The sequence below is a fragment of the Chiloscyllium plagiosum genome, unplaced genomic scaffold, assembly GCF_037043375.1.
Source record: "Chiloscyllium plagiosum isolate Xiang-an unplaced genomic scaffold, Cpla_swu_hap1 HiC_scaffold_50, whole genome shotgun sequence".
Taxonomy (NCBI): domain Eukaryota; kingdom Metazoa; phylum Chordata; class Chondrichthyes; order Orectolobiformes; family Hemiscylliidae; genus Chiloscyllium; species Chiloscyllium plagiosum.
The window spans coordinates 54,392,082-54,398,081 of record NW_028270188.1 but is presented as its reverse complement, the minus strand read 5'-3'; positions in this window follow the sequence as shown (position 1 = coordinate 54,398,081).

Here is a 6,000-nt window from a genome sequence, read left to right as displayed (position 1 = left end):
CGTAGTGCCCAGGGATGTGCAGGTTAGGGTGGATTGGCCATGCTACATTGTCCCGTAGTGCCCAGGGATGTGCAGGTTAGGGTGGATTGGCCATGCTAAATTGTCCCGTAGTGCCCAGGGATGTGCAGGTTAGGGTGGATTGGCCATGCTAAATTGTTCCATAGTGCCCAGGGATGTGCAGGTTAGGATGGATTGGCCATGCTAAATTGTCCCGTAGTGTCCAGGGATGTGCAGGTTAGGGTGGATTGGCCATGCTAAATTGTCCCGTAGTGCCCAGGGATGTGCAGGTTAGTGTGGATTGGCCATGCTAAATTGTCCCATAGTGCCCAGGGATGTGCAGGTTAGGATGGATTGGCCATTCTAAATTGTCCCATAGTGCCCCAGGGATGTGCAGGTTAGTGTGGATTGGCCATGCTAAATTGTCCCATAGTGCCCAGGGATGTGCAGGTTAGGATGGATTGGCCATGTGAAATTGTCCCGTAGTGCCCAGGGATGTGCAGGTTAGGGTGAATTGGCCATGCTAAATTGTCCCGTAGTGCCCAGGGATGGGCAGGTTAGGGTGGATTGGCCATGCTAAATTGTCCCGTAGTGCCCAGGGATGTGCAGGTTAGGGTGGGTTGGCCATGCTAAATTGTCTCATCGTGCCCAGGGATGTGCAGGTTAGGGTGGATTGGCCATGCTAAAGTGTCCCGTAGTGCCCAGGGATGTGCAGGTTAGGGTGGATTGGCCATGCTAAATTGTCCCGTAGTGCCCAGGGATGTGCAGGTTAGGGTGGATTGGCCATGCTAAATTGTCCCGTAGTGCCCAGGGATGTGCAGTTAGGGTGGATTGGCCATGCTAAATTGTCCCGTAGTGCCCAGGGATGTGCAGATTAGGGTGGATTGGCCATGCTAAATTGTCCCGTAGTGCCCAGGGATGTGCAGGTTAGGGTGGATTGGCCATGCTACATTGTCCCGTAGTGCCCAGGGATGTGCAGGTTAGGGTGGATTGGACATGCTACATTGTCCCGTAGTGCCCAGGGATGTGCAGGTTAGTGTGGATTGGCCATGCTAAATTGTCCCATTGTGCCCAGGGATGTGCAGGTTAGGGTGGATTGGCCATGCTAAATTGTCCAATAGTGCCCAGGGATGTGCAGGTTAGGGTGGGTTGGCCATGCTAAATTGTCTCATCGTGCCCAGGGATGTGCAGGTTAGGGTGGATTGGCCATGCTAAAGTGTCCCGTAGTGCCCAGGGATGTGCAGGTTAGGGTGGATTGGCCATGCTAAATTGTCCCATAGTGCCCAGGGATGTGCAGGTTAGGGTGGGTTGGCCATGCTAAATTGTCTCATCGTGCCCAGGGATGTGCAGGTTAGGGTGGATTGGCCATGCTAAATTGTCCCATAGTGCCCAGGGATGTGCAGGTTAGGGTGGATTGGCCATGCTAAAGTGTCCCGTAGTGCCCAGGGATGTGCAGGTTAGGGTGGATTGGCCATGCTAAATTGTCCCATAGTGCCCAGGGATGTGCAGGTTAGGGTGGATTGGCCATGCTAAATTGTCTCATCGTGCCCAGGGATGTGCAGGTTAGGGTGGATTGACCATGCTAAAGTGTCCCGTAGTGCCCAGGGATGTGCAGGTTAGGGTGGATTGGCCATGCTAAATTGTCCCGTAGTGCCCAGGGATGTGCAGGTTAGGGTGGATTGGCCATGCTAAATTGTCCCGTAGTGCCCAGGGATGTGCAGGTTAGGGTGGATTGGCCATGCTAAATTGTCCCGTAGTGCCCAGGGATGTGCAGGTTAGGGTGGATTGGCCATGCTAAATTGTCCCGTAGTGCCCAGGGATGTGCAGGTTAGGGTGGGTTGGCCATGCTAAATTGTCGCATAGTGCCCAGGGATGTGCAGGTTAGGGTGGATTGGCCATGCTAAAATGTCCCGTAGTGCCCAGGGATGTGCAGGTTAGGGTGGATTGGCCATGCTAAAGTGTCCCGTAGTGCCCAGGGATGTGCAGGTTAGGGTGGGTTGGCCATGCTAAATTGTCTCATCGTGCCCAGGGATGTGCAGGTTAGGGTGGATTGGCCATGCTAAAGTGTCCCGTAGTGCCCAGGGATGTGCAGGTTAGGGTGGATTGGCCATGCTAAATTGTCCCGTAGTGCCCAGGGATGTGCAGGTTAGGGTGGATTGGCCATGCTAAATTGTCCCACAGTGCCCAGGGATGTGCAGGTTAGGATGGATTGGCCATGCTAAATTGTCCCGTAGTGTCCAGGGATGTGCAGGTTAGGGTGGATTGGCCATGCTAAATTGTCCCGTACTGCCCCGGGATGTGCGGGTTAGGGTGGATTGGCCATGCTAAATTGTCCCGTAGTGCCCAGGGATGTACAGGTTAGGGTGGAATGGCCATGGGGAAATATAGGATAATAGGGGAATGGCTCTGGGATGGTTACCTGTCGGAGGGTTACCTGTCGGAGGGTTACCTGTCGGTGGGTTACCTGTCGGTGGGTTACCTGTCAGTGGGTTACCTGTCGGAGGGTTACCTGTCGGAGAGTTACCTGTCAGTGGGTTACCTGTCGGAGGGTTACCTGTCGGAGGGTTACCTGTCAGAGGGTTACCTGTCAGTGGGTTACCTGTCGGAGAGTTACCTGTCAGAGGGTTACCTGTCGGAGGGTTACCTGTCGGAGGGTTACCTGTCAGTGGGTTACCTGTCAGTGGGTTACCTGTCAGAGGGTTACCTGTCAGTGGATTACCTGTCAGAGGGTTACCTGTCGGAGGGTTACCTGTCGGAGGGTTACCTGTCAGTGGGTTACCTGTCGGAGGGTTACCTGTCGGAGGGTTACCTGTCAGAGGGTTACCTGTCGGAGAGTTACCTGTCAGAGGGTTACCTGTCAGAGGGTTACCTGTCGGAGGGTTACCTGTCAGTGGGTTACCTGTCGGAGAGTTACCTGTCAGTGGGTTACCTGTCAGAGGGTTACCTGTCGGAGGGTTACCTGTCGGAGGGTTACCTGTCAGTGGGTTACCTGTCGGAGAGTTACCTGTCAGAGGGTTACCTGTCAGTGGGTTACCTGTCGGAGGGTTACCTGTCGGAGGGTTACCTGTCAGTGGGTTACCTGTCGGAGAGTTACGTGTCAGAGGGTTACCTGTCAGAGGGTTACCTGTCGGAGGGTTACCTGTCGGAGGGTTACCTGTCGGAGAGTTACCTGTCGGAGAGTTACCTGTCAGAGGGTTACCTGTCAGAGGGTTACCTGTCAGTGGGTTACCTGTCGGAGGGTTACCTGTCGGAGAGTTACCTGTCAGTGGGTTACCTGTCAGAGGGTTACCTGTCGGAGGGTTACCTGTCAGAGGGTTACCTGTCAGTGGGTTACCTGTCGGAGGGTTACCTGTCAGGGTTACCTGTCAGGGGGTTACCTGTCGGTGGGTTACCTGTCGGAGGGTTACCTGTCAGTGGGTTACCTGTCAGTGGGTTACCTGTCGGAGAGTTACCTGTCAGTGGGTTACCTGTCGGAGGGTTACCTGTCAGAGGGTTACCTGTCGGAGGGTTACCTGTCAGTGGGTTACCCGTCGGTGAGTTACCTGTCAGAGGGTTACCTGTCGGAGGGTTACCTGTCAGTGGGTTACCTGTCGGAGAGTTACCTGTCAGAGGGTTACCTGTCGGAGGGTTACCTGTCAGAGGGTTACCTGTCAGTGGGTTACCCGTCGGTGAGTTACCTGTCAGTGGGTTACCTGTCAGGGTTACCTGTCGGAGGGTTACCTTTTAGAGGGTTACCTGTCAGAGGGTTACCTGTCGGAGGGTTACCTGTCGGTGGGTTACCTGTCGGAGGGTTACCTGTCAGGGTTACCTGTCAGTGGGTTACCTGTCAGAGGGTTACCTGTCGGAGGGTTACCTGTTGGTGGGTTACCTGTCAGTGGGTTACCTGTTGGTGGGTTACCTGTCGGAGGGTTACATGTCAGTGGGTTACCTGTCGGTGGGTTACCTGTCAGTGGGTTACCTGTCGGCGGGTTACCTGTCGGAGGGTTACCTGTCGGTGGGTTACCTGTCAGTGGGTTACCTGTCGGAGGGTTACCTGTCAGAGGGTTACCTGTCAGAGGGTTACCTGTCAGTGGGTTACCTGTCGGAGGGTTACCTGTCGGAGGGTTACCTGTCGGTGGGTTACCTGTCAGTGGGTTACCTGTCGGAGGGTTACCTGTTGGTGGGTTACCTGTCAGTGGGTTACCTGTCGGAGGGTTACCTGTCAGAGGGTTACCTGTCAGAGGGTTACCTGTCGGAGGGTTACCTGTCGGTGGGTTACCTGTCAGGGTTACCTGTCGGAGGGTTACCTGTCAGTGGGTTACCTGTCAGTGGGTTACCTGTCGGAGAGTTACCTGTCGGGTTACCTGTCAGTGGGTTACCTGTCGGAGGGTTACCTGTCGGAGGGTTACCTGTCGGAGAGTTACCTGTCGGGTTACCTGTCAGTGGGTTACCTGTCGGAGGGTTACCTGTCAGAGGGTTACCTGTCGGAGGGTTACCTGTCGGAGCGTTACCTGTCAGGGTTACCTGTCAGTGGGTTACCTGTCAGAGGGTTACCTGTCGGAGGGTTACCTGTCAGAGGGTTAGCTGTCAGTGGGTTACCTGTCAGTGGGTTACCTGTTGGTGGGTTACCTGTCAGAGGGTTACCTGTCGGAGGGTTACCTGTCGGAGGGTTACCTGTCGGTGGGTTACCTGTCAGTGGGTTACCTGTCGGAGGGTTACCTGTCAGAGGGTTACCTGTCGGTGGGTTACCTGTCGGAGGGTTACCTGTCGGAGGGTTACCTGTCAGAGGGTTACCTGTCGGAGAGTTACCTGTCAGAGGGTTACCTGTCAGAGGGTTACCTGTCGGAGAGTTACCTGTCAGAGGGTTACCTGTCAGAGGGTTACCTGTCGGAGAGTTACCTGTCAGTGGGTTACCTGTCAGAGGGTTACCTGTCAGAGGGTTACCTGTCGGAGGGTTACCTGTCGGAGGGTTACCTGTCAGTGGGTTACCTGTCAGTGGGTTACCTGTCGGAGGGTTACCTGTCAGAGGGTTACCTGTCAGTGGGTTACCTGTCGGAGGGTTACCTGTCGGAGGGTTACCTGTCAGTGGGTTACCTGTCGGAGAGTTACCTGTCGGTGGGTTACCTGTCAGTGGGTTACCTGTCAGTGGGTTACCTGTCGGAGGGTTACCTGTCAGAGGGTTACCTGTCAGTGGGTTACCTGTCGGAGGGTTACCTGTCGGAGGGTTACCTGTCAGTGGGTTACCTGTCGGAGGGTTACCTGTCGGAGGGTTACCTGTCAGTGGGTTACCTGTCGGAGGGTTACCTGTCGGAGGGTTACCTGTCAGTGGGTTACCTGTCGGAGAGTTACCTGTCAGAGGGTTACCTGTCAGAGGGTTACCTGTCGGAGGGTTACCTGTCGGAGGGTTACCTGTCAGTGGGTTACCTGTCGGAGAGTTACCTGTCAGAGGGTTACCTGTCAGAGGGTTACCTGTCAGTGGGTTACCTGTTGGAGGGTTACCTGTCGGAGAGTTACCTGTCAGTGGGTTACCTGTCAGAGGGTTACCTGTCGGAGGGTTACCTGTCAGAGGGTTACCTGTCAGTGGGTTACCTGTCGGAGGGTTACCTGTCGGAGGGTTACCTGTCGGTGGGTTACCTGTCGGAGGGTTACCTGTCAGTGGGTTACCTGTCAGTGGGTTACCTGTCGGAGAGTTACCTGTCAGTGGGTTACCTGTCAGAGGGTTACCTGTCAGAGGGTTACCTGTCAGTGGGTTACCCGTCGGTGAGTTACCTGTCGGAGGGTTACCTGTCAGAGTGTTACCTGTCAGAGGGTTACCTGTCGGAGGGTTACCTGTCAGTGGGTTACCTGTCGGTGGGTTACCTGTCGGAGGGTTACCTGTCAGTGGGTTACCTGTCGGAGGGTTACCTGTCGGACGGTTACCTGTCAGAGGGTTACCTGTCGGAGGGTTACCTGTCGGAGGGTTACCTGACAGGGTTACCTGTCGGAGGGTTACCTGTCGGAGGGTTACCTGTCAGTGGGTTACCT